This window comes from Macadamia integrifolia, chromosome 2 (genome assembly GCF_013358625.1).
Source record: "Macadamia integrifolia cultivar HAES 741 chromosome 2, SCU_Mint_v3, whole genome shotgun sequence".
Lineage (NCBI taxonomy): Eukaryota > Viridiplantae > Streptophyta > Magnoliopsida > Proteales > Proteaceae > Macadamia > Macadamia integrifolia.
Window position 1 is genome coordinate 9,828,706 of NC_056558.1, and position 14,107 is coordinate 9,842,812.

At 37.4% G+C, this 14,107-nt stretch overlaps 1 protein-coding gene across 12 annotated transcripts in view; it reads left to right on the top strand.

Annotated features, from left to right (window-relative positions):
• The window catches only part of LOC122068193 (disease resistance protein RUN1-like), a 34,887-nt gene extending 22,248 nt beyond the window's left edge, over positions 1-12,639 (top strand). For 6 of the 12 annotated variants that reach the window (XM_042632098.1, XM_042632102.1, XM_042632110.1 and 3 more), the window contains 5 exons: positions 3,668-3,951; positions 4,047-4,773; positions 5,047-5,664; positions 5,794-5,895; positions 12,272-12,639. The gene's annotated coding sequence lies outside the window, so the exon portion shown is untranslated. Of the gene's footprint in view, positions 1-155; positions 2,167-3,667; positions 3,952-4,046; positions 4,774-5,046; positions 5,665-5,793; positions 5,896-12,271 lie in introns of all 12 variants that reach the window. The other 6 variants (XM_042632064.1, XM_042632075.1, XM_042632070.1 and 3 more) reach the window with 2 other exon arrangements.
• Positions 12,640-14,107: the final 1,468 nt, after the last annotated feature.

Below are 14,107 nucleotides of genomic sequence, written 5' to 3' on the forward strand. Positions count from 1 at the left end.
TCTCTCTCTCTCTCTCTCTCAATAATGGGGGAAAAAAATGCAAGAAACCTTTTCTCCATTTCCTCTTTGCCACATTGAGGAAAGAGACAAGGGGTTTAAATAGACAGAAAAATATAAGTAGGATTTTACTCATGTGATTCTAAAATCATCTTCAGGTCGATGGGTTCCTGGAAGAAGATGAGGATGCGATGAGAGGGTTTGATTGTGGTGCCTACTTCAATCCCACTGAGTTTTGGTACTACGGGTTCTGACTTCTGGGTTCGAGTTGCAGCCTTGCAGGCTTAAGGCTGTGCTTACATTTCCACAGTTTAGCTTGCTTGGGATCTCGGATTCTCTGTTTCCTCCTCCTTTTCTTCTTTATTTGTCCAGCTTTGTCATAGCGGTGGACGTGGGGGTCGTCCGAATTGGAGCAATGCTGCACAGCGTGGAATGGATTGCCATAGTTTTTCACCCCATGGATCAGGGGAGAACAGTTCTGCACATCGTGGGGCTGGTGGGACAAGATCTGCATCAAGGAGTTTTTCAATATGGGTTGGGTGGGAGCAATTCTACACAGCGTGGAGTGGGTGGGACTTCTTCAACACAATGTGGTATCGACAGCCATCTCAACGACTGGGGCCTTAGTGGCGACCTCGCAGAGCTGAAGCTAGAGATTGGAAAAGGGATAGACGGAGAGAGAGAATAAGGAGGGGAAACCAGTGCTAGCCATCTCTTTGGTTTTCACAATCATCCTTTCATATTTGTGCTATATTTATATATGGGTCTTGTCTCCGTCATGGTTTTGAATCTTATCTCGACAGGATAATGGTACAAATGATTCTAACTGAAATACAGGAGAAATAAACAAATAATAATAAAGGCAAGGATTCAGGGAAGGAAATAGAAACAAAAATACAAATGTTAGCTTGTCGATGAACGGCAATTTCTTCGCTTCTGGTTTTGATCATAAACCTTTTTTTTTTTTGGTGCTTTGGTGGGACGAGATTCTTGCATAATGAAATGAAAAAATGGCTGTCTTTATTGATGCTTCATCCTCCCAAAGAAAAAAAAAAAAAAAAAAAAAAAGAAGCCAGCTACTCCTACACACACTTGCATTAAACAAGGTTAGAATCCACAATCTTCTCCCCTCTAGAGACTCTATCCTCAACAGAAACTGCCGCTACTAGGCCAAGATAGTTTTCTGTCATCAACGCATGATATAATATTTCATCCACCCAAACCCAAAAGCCAAAACAATTGGCTCTCTCTCTCATTTTGCCTTTTGTCTTTTTAGTGAAATATCTAAACGTATCTAAACGTTGTCGCGTCCGCTACGCATTTCTGTTATAATATTACAGATGCCGACCAGGATTGGGACTTATTCCTCGGCGGAGTCTCTCAAGTCTCATCTGTGATTGGTGAAATTCCGGGAAATGAATTAACGAATAACAGGAGGACCTTCTCTAGTTATCCCATACAGGAATACTTGTTTAATTATCCTTAATTTATTTATCCTCCGTGCTTGACTTTCCTGCAACCCAATATGGTTCTCCTCTTGTAAATTATACAGGTAACTTATTACCAAACGATTTCCCCTCCTCCCCAATTTCCCCTGTTCGCCACTTTCCTCCCCTCCTCCGTCTACATAGAAGCAAGATACGAAACCATCAATTTCTCCATCAATCATATACCTTGATCAAGCAACTCTCTATCTGCAACTCCAATATTAATGGAGTCACAGGTTGGATTTTCTGACTATGATGTGTTTATCAACTTCAGAGGCGAAGATACCCGTAATATCTTTGTTGGCCACCTTTACAATGCTCTAAAGGGTCGTGGAATCCGTGCTTTCATTGACAGCAAAGATCTTTGGAAAGGAGAATATATTAGGAAGCTTCTCAGCGTAATAAAAGGAGTCAAGCTCTCGGTTGCTGTCTTCTCTCAAAGATACGTTGAAAGCGAATGGTGCCTCAAAGAGCTCGCTCAGATGCTGGAATGTCATAAAGCCAATCGTCAAATCATTTTTCCCATTTTCTTCAAAGTTAAGACATCAGACGTTAAGAATCAGACTGGATGTTTTCAGATTTCTTCTCAGATGCACATCGAGGAGAAGCCCGAAACTGTATCAATTTGGAAGGATGCTTTGAGAGCGGCAGGAGATGTGAGTGGATGGGTTTTTGACGATGGGTAAGTCTTAGCAGTTACTTTTTTGGATATCACTATATAAACCATATCTAATTCATATTTTCTTTTAGCATTTGAGTTTCAATTCCAATTGTGTTGTGAGTTGTGAGTTGTGACTTCCATTTCTAACTAATTATAGGGATGATCAATCAGAGTTAGTTGAGGAAGTTGTTCAAAATGCTTGGATCCGATTGGAAAAGATTTCCTTGATCGATGCTAAACATCCTGTTGGACTAAGATCCCATGTAGAATCTGTATTATCTCTTTTATCAAATACATCAAATTCCAGTTCTATGGATGTTCAGTTTCTAGGGATATGTGGTCCGGGTGGCATTGGGAAGACAACCATTGCGACCGCGGTATACAACTGCATCTCTGAAAATTTTAGCAAGAGTTGTTTTCTTGAGGACGTAACGGAGCGAGCATCACAACAAAATGGTAAAATTAGTTTGCAGAAGAAACTTCTTTACGGCATCTCTCGGGTGAAAACAAATATATGCAGTTCTACAGAAGGATCAAGACTCATAAAAGACAGACTTCAAAATGTGAAAACTCTTCTCATTCTTGATGATGTGGGTGATCATACCCAATTAAATTGGTTGGCTCGTGACCTCAATTGGTTTGGTCCTAAAAGTAGGATAATCATAACGACCAGAGATCAAAGTGTTCTAAGTGGGGTTCCTAAAAGTAATAGAAAAATATATGAGCCTGCAGAATTGAACAAGGAAGAAAGTCTTCGACTCTTCAGTTTGTATGCATTTTCAACAGACCAACCTCCTGATGATTTTATAGAGCTTTCTATTGATATAGTAGGTACTACAGGAGGGTTGCCCTTAGCCTTGGAGGTTTTGGGTTCTGATTTATCTATGACAAAAGATGAGGGAGATAAGTTATTATGGAACTCCATGCTTCGGATGCTAAAACAAATTCCTCATGATGCTGTTTATGAAAAGTTGAAGATAAGCTTCGATAATCTGCATGATATTGAGAAAGCCATGTTTCTCGATGTTGCATGTTTATTTGTAGGATGGAAGGTAGAAACCGTAATTTCTATATGGGAAGCTTGTGGCTTTGCACCGAGATACCGTATGGAAGTTCTTAAGAGAAAATCTCTCTTAAAAATTCGTCAGTTAGATACATGGATAAATCATAAGGAATTTTGGATGCACGATCAAATTCGAGATATGGGAAGAAGAATTGCCTACAATCAAAGGCCTGAGGATCCTTATAACCATAGCCGGTTATGGTCTTGTGATAATATCATGAAGGTATTAAACGGTTGCAAGGTAAGAGCTACTTACATGGATGTTTTTTATTTATTTTCCTTTACTTTTGCTCTCACTATTGGTAAGCATGTGATCTTAATTATTTATAAATAGATATTAAAATAAAGTGCATTAGGACCAAATATGCAATAAGTATGTGTACATTGAGGAAGCCTCTACATTTGTATTTCTAACAATATTTTTGTTTTCTTTACATTGACTATTTTATTTTTCTATAGGGGAATGAAATCGTTGAAGCTCTCCTCTTGAAATTCGATGGAAATGACAGTACTTGTTTACATACTAAAGATTTTGAGAAGATGCCTGAACTAAGATCGCTACAAGTTGATGGAGCAACCTTATGGAGGAGCTTTCAATGTCTTCCTTCTAAGTTAAGATAGCTCAGTTGGTAGACATGTCCCTTGAAAAAACTATCTGACAATTTTTATCATGAACACTTAGTTATACTCGACTCAAATGGTGGCTTTTTGGACAAGCTTGGAATAACTGGCATGGAAATAAGGTGAGTGCTATTTGTCTTTTCTTTTCTGATTTTATAATCGAGAGTATAAATTTTGGGTGTTAATATTTTTTATTCCTCTACTCTTTGTTTGACAGAAGTTTCAACGATTGAAAGTTCTTCAACTCAGTAATTGTAGGTTTTTGTACAAGTCTCCTGACTTCTCGGGAGTTCATCGCTTAGAGAAATTGTATCTTAATGGTTGTACTTCTTTGATTAATTTACATGAATCCATCGGGGAGCTCCAACAGCTTTTTTACTTGGACTTGGATTATTGCAAATCTCTTAAAAAACTCCTAAACTGTATATGTAAATTGAGTTCTCTCAAGATTCTAATCTCATCAGTTGCATGTCACTCAAAGAGTTGCCTGGGTCCATAGGTGATCGAAAAGAATCTTTGGTTGAGCTTTTCTTGGAGTTAACAAAAATTGAAACGCTGCCTGATGGTGTTGGACTGTTACAGAAGTTGGAGAACTTGAATCTTTGTTACAACTATCAACCAACGCATCTACCAGGATCAATGGAGAGTATGACTTCTTTACGTTACTTACTCCTTGGTGGACGTGCCATGCTTCTGTGCATACCAAAGCTGCCCTCTAATATAATTCATTTTGGTATCCGGGAAACACAATTGAAAGTTTACCAGAGATGCAAAACATGAAAAACTTGGAAAAATTGTGGCTTTCAGAATTTTGTGTAAAGATAGAGCAATTTAGGGGGTTCGTGAAGACAAAGAACAACGATGAATTCTCTGAACTGATTAGTAAAATGAGTAGACGAAGCTGGGTGGTAACAAATCGCTCAAGACTAACACAAGTCCAGCAGGTGGTTAATTTATCTCTCTTGTCCTACCGGATTTGGCTCCTCTGTGGCGCAAAACAGTGTTCGGCGCGTATCCAATGCCCAGAATTGTCTTGGGCTGCTGTGACCTCCTTGATCTCCATGCTAAGGCAGCTCTGACCAATGGATGCACGCCGAACACTGTATTGTGCCACAGAAGAGTTCAATTGGAACGGCTATTATTATAATCAATTATAGTTTATTCCCAAATTGATGATGATGATTGACAAGAGATTTCTTTCTTTCCCTCTCTTACAGGGAACGTTTATATGGGGTAACATTGAAAGTTGGAGAGAGATTTGGAGACCTTTGCAGCAAATGACACATGAAGAAAATCCTAGGGGTCGTAGATACCAGTTTCCTGATGATGATGATGATGATGATGATGATGATGAGATCTGTAGCTGCAGGTTAATTATGCATATTTCTTTAGGTTTCTACCATTACAAACCTGAGGAAATTCCATTGGAGTATGTAAAACATCTCTCTGGAAGTCGATTCTCGTATCCATCACAAAGATGAAAGAATAACTGATTGTCGTGTTGGGGTAGCGATTGAGGGCGTCATCAAATTGAACCATCTGAACCATATAGACTACATTCATGAATTCGAAGGGTTTGATTGGTTCGGGTTTCAGCTGGAAGGAAAAAATGCTATTGACATAGCACATGATTACAAAGGATTTATAGAAGATACTGATATTGAATTCGCAGTGAGAGGGGTGAACCTCTTCCTGGTAAAGGAGGGGCCAATGTTTGACACTCATCAATTCAGTACTGAATGCCATTGTCCTGGTAGGAGATTTCTTGAGATTATAAGATATAATTGATGATGATGATGAGGAGGAGGAGGAGGAGGAGAAGGAGGAGGTACGAGGTCGGACCTTCTTCTCTGTTGCTCAACGAGTTCATATTGTGAATTTGCTTTATTTCTGGTGTGTTGTGCGATGAGGTTTTAACATTTCCATTCTAATCTAATCCTTAAATTGCTTCTTCTTTTTTCTAGGTCTCATAAATCGGTGGCTAATGATACATTTCTTTGTGTGGGTCAGAGAGAGCACCCAAATAATGGAGACCATTCGGAATATCTGCTGGCCTAACAATTCAGGTAATTTAATTAAATAATTTTTCCTTTTCATCTCTTATGAATATTATTTTTTTTTTTTAAAGTTTTTTTTGGGACTGAAACAATGTTTGAGTTTTTTTTTTGGTGATGAGTAGAACCAAGATTTATTGGAATATTAGATTGCATTATTCTTTGAGTTCAAATTGTCTGCAGCAAGTGATGAGGTGCACCCTAGCCGTTGGATGCTTACTGCACCTCACCCCCTCACTACAGACGATTTTAACACTTATTTTTATTTTCTATCTTAAATGTGCAATGAGTGTTATCATGATTGGATTGTTGAATGTTCTATTGTTACCTTGGTCTCTTCTATGCATTCCTATAAGGATCCGGCTCCTCTACTAAGCACAAAGGGTGGCAGCGTAGATCAGATGCCCTGGAGCGCCTTGTCACGGAACCCAACACTTGGGTGCACGCTTCGAGGTGCTCCTAAGCGTCCGATCTACGCTGCCGCCCCTTGTGCGCAGTAGAGGAGCCCAACCCTTCCTATGAGGGTTCTAAAAGGTTATGCTTTATCCCATAAAGAGAAAGGGAAAAGGAAAAGTTATGTTGTGTTTCATAGCTTGGCAATGTGACCTCCATCAATGGATCTAGTTATCAGTATAGTATAGATCCTAGATTGGCCTGTATTGGTCTGATCGATAAATTTTACCTTTGTTTTTCGGTAATTTTTTTTAAATTATTATTTTATCCCTATTCCGATATCAATACTTGATCCCAGATCAATCAGGAATTGAAATTAGTCTCAGTCAATATCAATACTATATGGCCGGTCCAATATTGACAACTAAAACCATGCCTCAATTTACTCTTTTCAATGGGTTCACACAATTAGGTCCACCTACTCCAATTAGCCAGTCATATATGTTGTGATAAATTAAAGGGTAGTTTACAACGCCCCCCCTGGAGAATGTCATAATTATAAGAACACCCCTTCTCTTTCACTAAATCAGACTCGGACCCTTACCGTCAGTCACTGTTAAGGAATTGCAATAAGTTAATATTTCTTTGACCCAAATTCTAATTGTTGGACCACCGGCGATCGTTCAGAGCAGCTGTAGCGGCATCTCGATTGATCTTGGGAACTGTGAGTTGTAGATCTGATGAGTCACTTCCATCTCTAGCGACTTTTCCATCACTGTGAAAAAGGGGAAGGGAAAGAGGAAGATGAAGCTTCTATGTTGGATCCAAAGCAGCGGAAGTCATCAAAGCTTGAACGATGCTACGCACTCAAGAACATCAACTACGATCCCTTCTGTTCGTCTTCTTACTCATCTGCTTCATCATCCACTGATTCTCTCTGAACTTGATCTCTTGATGTCATCCCCTTAGAAACTAGATTCCGAATTGAAAGTGTCGAGTATGCCAAACGGCTCTATCAGACTCTGAGAATTTTTGGCCATGAAGATTTGGTTATTTTGGCAGATGCTTGGGAGGTGAGTAAATCTCGGCATTCCTCAGTTGTACTCCCTGCATCTCGATTACGGGAAATTGATAGTCCAACTAACCAAGAGGAGGCACACAAAACTGGGGTTATGGTTGAACATGAGGCAGAAGTGTTAGTTGAGCTTGCTCCATCAAACAAGTCAGAGAATTGCTCTTGTTTACCAGATGTTAGGTCTTCTGGAGTTGGTGGAGCCGATGCCGTAGGTGGTGGAGGAATTAAGGGAGCTTGGTAGCTAGATGTCGGATGCGTTTGTCGGGATATCTTTGGCACTGACAGCAGCACAACTGAGATCCTTTGGCAATGAGAAAGGCGGTGGCCTGCCACAAACCTTCGGGGATAATGTCGTCGTCGCGTTGATGATTCATTGAGTGATAAGGAAGGTCGCCACAGTGACATGAGTGGGTCTCACGATCAAGGAAGAGGTCGTTCACAAGGATGACGATTAGCAAGACAATGCCGTAAGACATATAAGAAGGGAAGAAGGGTAAAATCATCATTTTAAAGCATCATTTAACAGTGACTGACGGTAAGGGGTCTGAGTCTAATTTGGTGAAATAGAAGGGGTGGTCTTATAATTGTGGCATTCTCCAGGGGATGGCGTTGTAAATTACCTTAAATTAAATATGAGATTTGATTGTGTTTACCATTTTCCAAAAAGATTTGGTTAAGTTGTTAGAGGCTTTAGTCTTTGTTTCTCTTCCATTACTTGCTGGTGGCCTTTTGGCATTTTAGATGCTTGGAAAGTGCAACATAATCAAATATCTAAATTATGGGAAAAGGTTGGGTATGTCGCCGATATCAAGTATGCTGCACCCATTGTGTCTATCTCTCTCTTCCCTTTTTCTGAAATGACCCTCATATCTTTCCTGAATGATACTCCATCATGTGTTCCTATTGGTACTATCCGCTAGCATACTTGATATCGGCGACATACCTATCCCTCTTCCCTAAATTATATATGTTTCCTTTTTCCAGTTGTTGTATGTTTTTGTTCTTGCTAGTGAGTTCTGAATTCTGATGATGGTATTGTCCTAGGTGGATATACTCTTTAGTTTTATTAATATTTCTTATAATTTTTAATATAAATTATCTTTTCGCAAAAAAATAAACAAAAACAAAAATTATTATTCCACAAAATGTGTTGCGGGCCTTGCAACTGTTCATCCCTTTGCCTAATTCTAAGTCCTTATTCGTGGTAGGCAACGGAAATAGACCTTGTTGCCAAAAAAAAAGGGCTAATGGAATAAACTCAACAATAAATTATTATAAAAAAAAAATAAAAGGGAGAGGGATAGGTATGCCACTGATATCAAGTATGCTAGCGGATAGCACTAGTAAGAACACATGATAGAGTATCATTCAGGAAGGATATAAGGGTCATTTCAGAAAAAGGAAAGAGAGAGATAAACACAATGGGTTCTAGCATACTTGATATCAGCGGCATACCCAACCTTTTCCCAAAAAAAAAAAAATCAATAAGAAGTCAAAGAAAAATGTAAAAACGTACACATGCAAAGTAGAAATTCAATGTTTGGGGATGGAAAGCAGGATAAGTTCAAATCACAAGTATTATTCCAGAATTCAATGCCAAAGGGATCTCTTGAACTTTCTAAAAGCACTTGTGGATGTAGGTAAATCCTTTTACAGATTTTGAAATCAACCTGGATTTTTATGAAATTTGAGTTAAATCTGCGTTTAATGATGATTTATTGGTTTCAAATCAGGATTGAGTTTTTAGAGAATCTGTCCAAGAACCAAGGGGGTTTGGTCCATTAGTGATTCTTAGTGGGTAAATTGCTTTAGAAAGTGTCTTACTTGTTCAAATCCCTTTGAAAACAGTATACTTTGCTTGGCAAAAATTTGCCTTTTTTTTTTTTGTTAATGACGGGTATCCAGACTTAGGGTGTTATTCAGTTTGGTTTCGATTTAAACGGTTCGATTCACATATATTTTGGCTGAAACCATAACCGCACCATTTACTAAACTGTTGCACTTTCTGAAACCGCAACCATTTAGTAAACGGTTTCGGTTTTACGGTTTTAAACAATTTTGATTTCGATTTATTCCATACAGTTTCTAAACGGTTAGCAATTGGTTTGCTAGTTTATTCACATATTCACTAAAATTTGCTTTTGGTGATAAACGATTCAATCTTGAGAATGTGAAATGCAAACCATTATGTTTTGTTAAAACAACCAAACAACTAAGCAAAAGAAAATATTTTGATAGAAAATAGTCTCAAACGCATCTAACAAATCTCAAGTGCATCTAACAAGTTAGTAAGTAATGTTTACAGCAGTGATTTTCTTCTCCTCCCCCCTTCCCAAATAATGTGTTATAATATTGAAAAATTTATATTTAATATGCCATAGTATAAGCAAAAATTATATTTTTATCAGTACACATTTTACTTAGTGCATTGAATTAATTTAATCGGCATTCCAAACAATGAGCAAGCTACCTCTAGAATTACTTGGAGGCTTGCAGTACTCAATCTTGAATCCAATGAGATACTAATGATATTTTGCAACCACCTTATTTAATCTTTAAACAAGTTAATCGGATCAGTTTTGACGGTTTAAACGGTTCGATTTTGACAGTTTCAATTCAGGTTGAAACCACGGGTTAGCCGGCTCAGCTCGATTTCAACCCGTTTAGCTAATCGGCCTGAAACTTGAAACCATAACCAAACAATTTACTAAACGGTTTTGCGGTTTAGGTGTAAACGGTTCAGTTTGATTTTGGTTAATGGTTTTAGTTTTAAATTCACATTCTTAATCCAAGCCCTTGGCCTAACTAGTCGTGCGGGCTCATACTGATACCATAATTGCATGGACCGGGTCATACCGGGATTGAATGAGAACCCTTCAATTTTCACTAAAAGCAGTGAAAAACACTAAACACTCCATGTGAGTGGCCCAAGGTGTGCTTAGTGATAAAAATTTGTTTATCACACTTGATACTTGTGAAGAGAAATAATGGCTCTATAATTATTTTTTTTTTTTTTTTTTTTTTTTGTCTTCTGAAATAATGGGAAGAGAAATTATTCCCAAAAAATTGGAAGGAGAAATGGAGTTCATCAATAATTTCCTCCAAGAGACTTTTTTTTTTTTTTTTTTTTTTTTTTTTTTTTTTTCAAATAATGGGAATAGAAATTATACCCAAAAAAGTTGGGAAGAGAAATGAAGAATCAACTTGGGCTTGGTCTCTGTTCTCATATTTTAGAGATGATCGAGAGAGACAGAGACAACATCCTTGTCAATAGCACGAAAGCTTTGCTTAACTCCTCCGCCACCTCTCAACCCATCCTTGGACAAAAGGTTTGAATCAGGTAAGATTTTGTGCCATTAGCCTAAACTTCAATGTCTCCGTTTGGAAAATGCTTGCCTTGTCTGTCGGATAGTTGCTGCGCGCGTGATGTGCTCGTTCAAATGCTCAAATGGGTTCCTCCCCGTTGAAGTGCCCGAGGGGGTGGGTATTTGTCGTGAATGTGTCCGTGGAGGTCATTTGAGTTTTGAAAAGGGGCTGAAATCCCTGTTTCAGCTCTTGGTGATGGGGGCAAAGCACGGGCAGAGGCTTGGTGGGGATTTTCGTTTCGGTGTCAGCCCGTATAGGGCTTTTGGTGGCTGTGAGTCCTATGAGTCTCACGACTCCACCACTCATGGTTACTCTGCTAGGGGTTTGAGAGAGTTGAACTTGAACACAATGCTAATGATCCACAGTCCCCTGCCTCCTTTTCATTTTGGATGAATCAGAAATAGCCTACCCCCATATATTTGGTATTTCAGTCAATCATTTTTTATTCTTTACTTGATCTTGTTGGATTTGTTTGCTAAATGCATGTATTCCATTGGGTTTTTTTTTTTTTTTTTTTGAGATTAGATTCAGAGTGAATTGATCCCAAAAGATTCCCATATTTGCTTTGCCACTTTGAGTTTGTACTCTTGTGAATTTTCCCAAGTTTTTTTGTTCTTAGAATTTATTCATTGATTGGACTAAGATTTACTCATTTTGGGTATTCCTGTTGGCCTGAGGCCCTTGACTGAATTGTGGTTTGATTTTCTTTCCATCTGAGATGATTCTGTGGCCAGGTAGTCCTTCTTGTGCGATTCTGAGATAACCCACAACTCTTGGTTGACTGCTCATGTTTGAAATGACTGAAATTTTTGTTATTTTCTTTACATGGTCCATGTGTAGAACTTCTAAAGGTATGGTAAACACTAAACAGATTTTTATTTGTGTTTATGATCTAAGGAAGTCTAAGACAGAGTTTACCAAACTAGCCATGCTTTGGTTATGAATAGATTGGAGTTTGGAGTGCATGAACTGCAATGCATTTAATATTTTTCTTTCCATGAATTGAAGTCTTTGGCATTAATTTATTTTCAGATTTTCATAAATAAAATGAATTGGTAATCTTATTTTGAAAAATCTTAGTCTTGGTGATTCCGCATCCTGGGAGTACCATTCAATTTTTGTTTGATATAGATTTGAGTGGGTTGGTACAATTAGAAAATTTTCCTTTCTCCTATTATGGCTGGAATTTGACTTTTGTGAGATTTTTTTAGTGCAAAAAAGGAACAATTTTTATCCATAAATTGTGTGAAATTACATTGTTATGTATTCTATTTATTTATCTTGAATGACTTGGGCTGGATATGAAAAAGTATTTTATATATTTTCCTCCTAGAGTTGAATTCTTGTTTACGTTTCCTTCGTTTTTCCCTGACCTCTCCTAAATTGAAGGGAGGCTTTTGCTTTTATATCCTCTGTAAATTTTCATTGCTAATTAGTGATTTATTTCTGGCCAATCTCTTGCTTCTAGCCTTTTAAGAGTTGATGTTAAAAATTTGTATCCTCTCAATCTCTTAAAACAAAAAATGTAGTTTCTTAATAATCAGGTTCTTGCAGGTCACACTGTCGAGAGAGGTGCTTTCCGACCTTTGATTGATATGCTCGAGTCTCCAGATGTACAACTTAGCAAAATGTCAGCCTTTGCAATGGGGAGATTGGCCCAAATTAATGTTTTTCCATTTCTTGGTTTGGTCTTGTTCAAACCCCTCCACATCAAATAATTAGTCATGTGTGTTAAAAATATTGTTAATAAGGCAGGTCCTCACTTAGTTCATGGTAAGTGTGATTGCTGGTTGTGTACCTTCTTTTCATGGTAACCTGTTCAAGAATAGATTTTTTTTTCCCAGTTGTCTTTATTTCCTAACAGTTTTCTTCGTTTTATAACTTCCCATGGATTTATGGTTCTCCCCTTTAGAACTTCGAAATTGTTTTAATTTTAGATTTTTCAGTGTGATTATCTTACCTCCTCTTTGTTAGTTCTGTTACATGCTTATTCTGAAGATCTGTTTCTTCTATTGATGGATGCAGGCTTCACCTTTTGTAGACCTTACATATTTGATGCATCAACTGGTGGGTCTCTATGGTACCTGTTTGTGTTAATCAAATTGGGTCGAATTGAGACTTGACCCGGTTTGTTTGTTGGTCGTCCATGTGAGACAAGTATAGGCCGGCTAGAATTAGGATCCACTGCTGACAAAATCTCTATAAATAAGAAGTTTGGTCACAACAAAGCAAACTTTTTTATCTAATCTCAACAGCTCTCTCTCCCTATTTTATTATGTCTCTCCCGATTGAGTATATATGTCTTTAAGGATCTCTATTGCTATCCTTAAATTTGGGGGTAGAATTTTACCTAGCAAAACCACCATCATTAACTGTTCGTGTGAAGAGTTTACTTTCCGTTTTACAGTTAATTACTGTTGTAAAGCTATATGAGCTTACAAATTCTTTAGGCCAAAATAGTTTTCATGAGTCTACCACTCTTCATGCTTTCTTGTATCTGGCTTTAGATTGGCTAGACATGCCCAATCAACTGGAAGCAATCTTCGTAGGGATAGATATATACCTATAGAAGTTGACCTTCCTTTGTATTCTGTTTCTCTAGCAATGACAAAGATTTCCAGAGTAGATTGCTCTAAAGTCATCAAATTAATGTATTTTTTATCCATATAAATTTATTTATTTATTTTTGATAATTCATCCATATAATTTTATTGATCAGTTGAAATAAAATGAAGTTCTTAGATTCCGCCAGACTATAATTAACCAGTATGACGTATATCCTTCTAATTTCCCCTTTTTCTCTTCAAGATCTGTTGAAAGACTGAATAGTTCTTTGTAAGCTTATTTTCCTTGACTATTTGAATACATCTTTTTAAATAATAATGAATTCTTATCCATGCTTGGATCATATTCATTGTTGACAGATTTGGAATAATTTGAGAGAGTGATAAGAAAATGCATGTTAAATGATCTCATTCAAAATTACTATTAGAATAAGAGTTAAGATTCAGTTGGTCTACCTCGTTAAACCCTAGCGTGAGGGCACCATTTTTTTTTTTCTGGTCTAATGCCAACACTTTAAAATGATAGATACAAATAAAGATGCAAAGAATTGGTTGCTTCTAAACTTCTTCCTTTAGATAATTAAGGCCCTCTTTGGTATCATTTCTCTTTTTATTTTTGCTCTAAAAAGCGTTTTTGATTATGTTTGATATCGTTTATGGAATCTATTTCTATTTAAAAAAGATGGAAAAAACACAAAAATAAAAAAGAACTTGAAAGTCATTTATGATTTTTTGTTCAAAACCATTTTCTGTTCTTTTCGCATTGAACATTAATGAGCATGTGCTTATATGTCCCAAAAGTGAGATTAAAAACACTATTTCATTT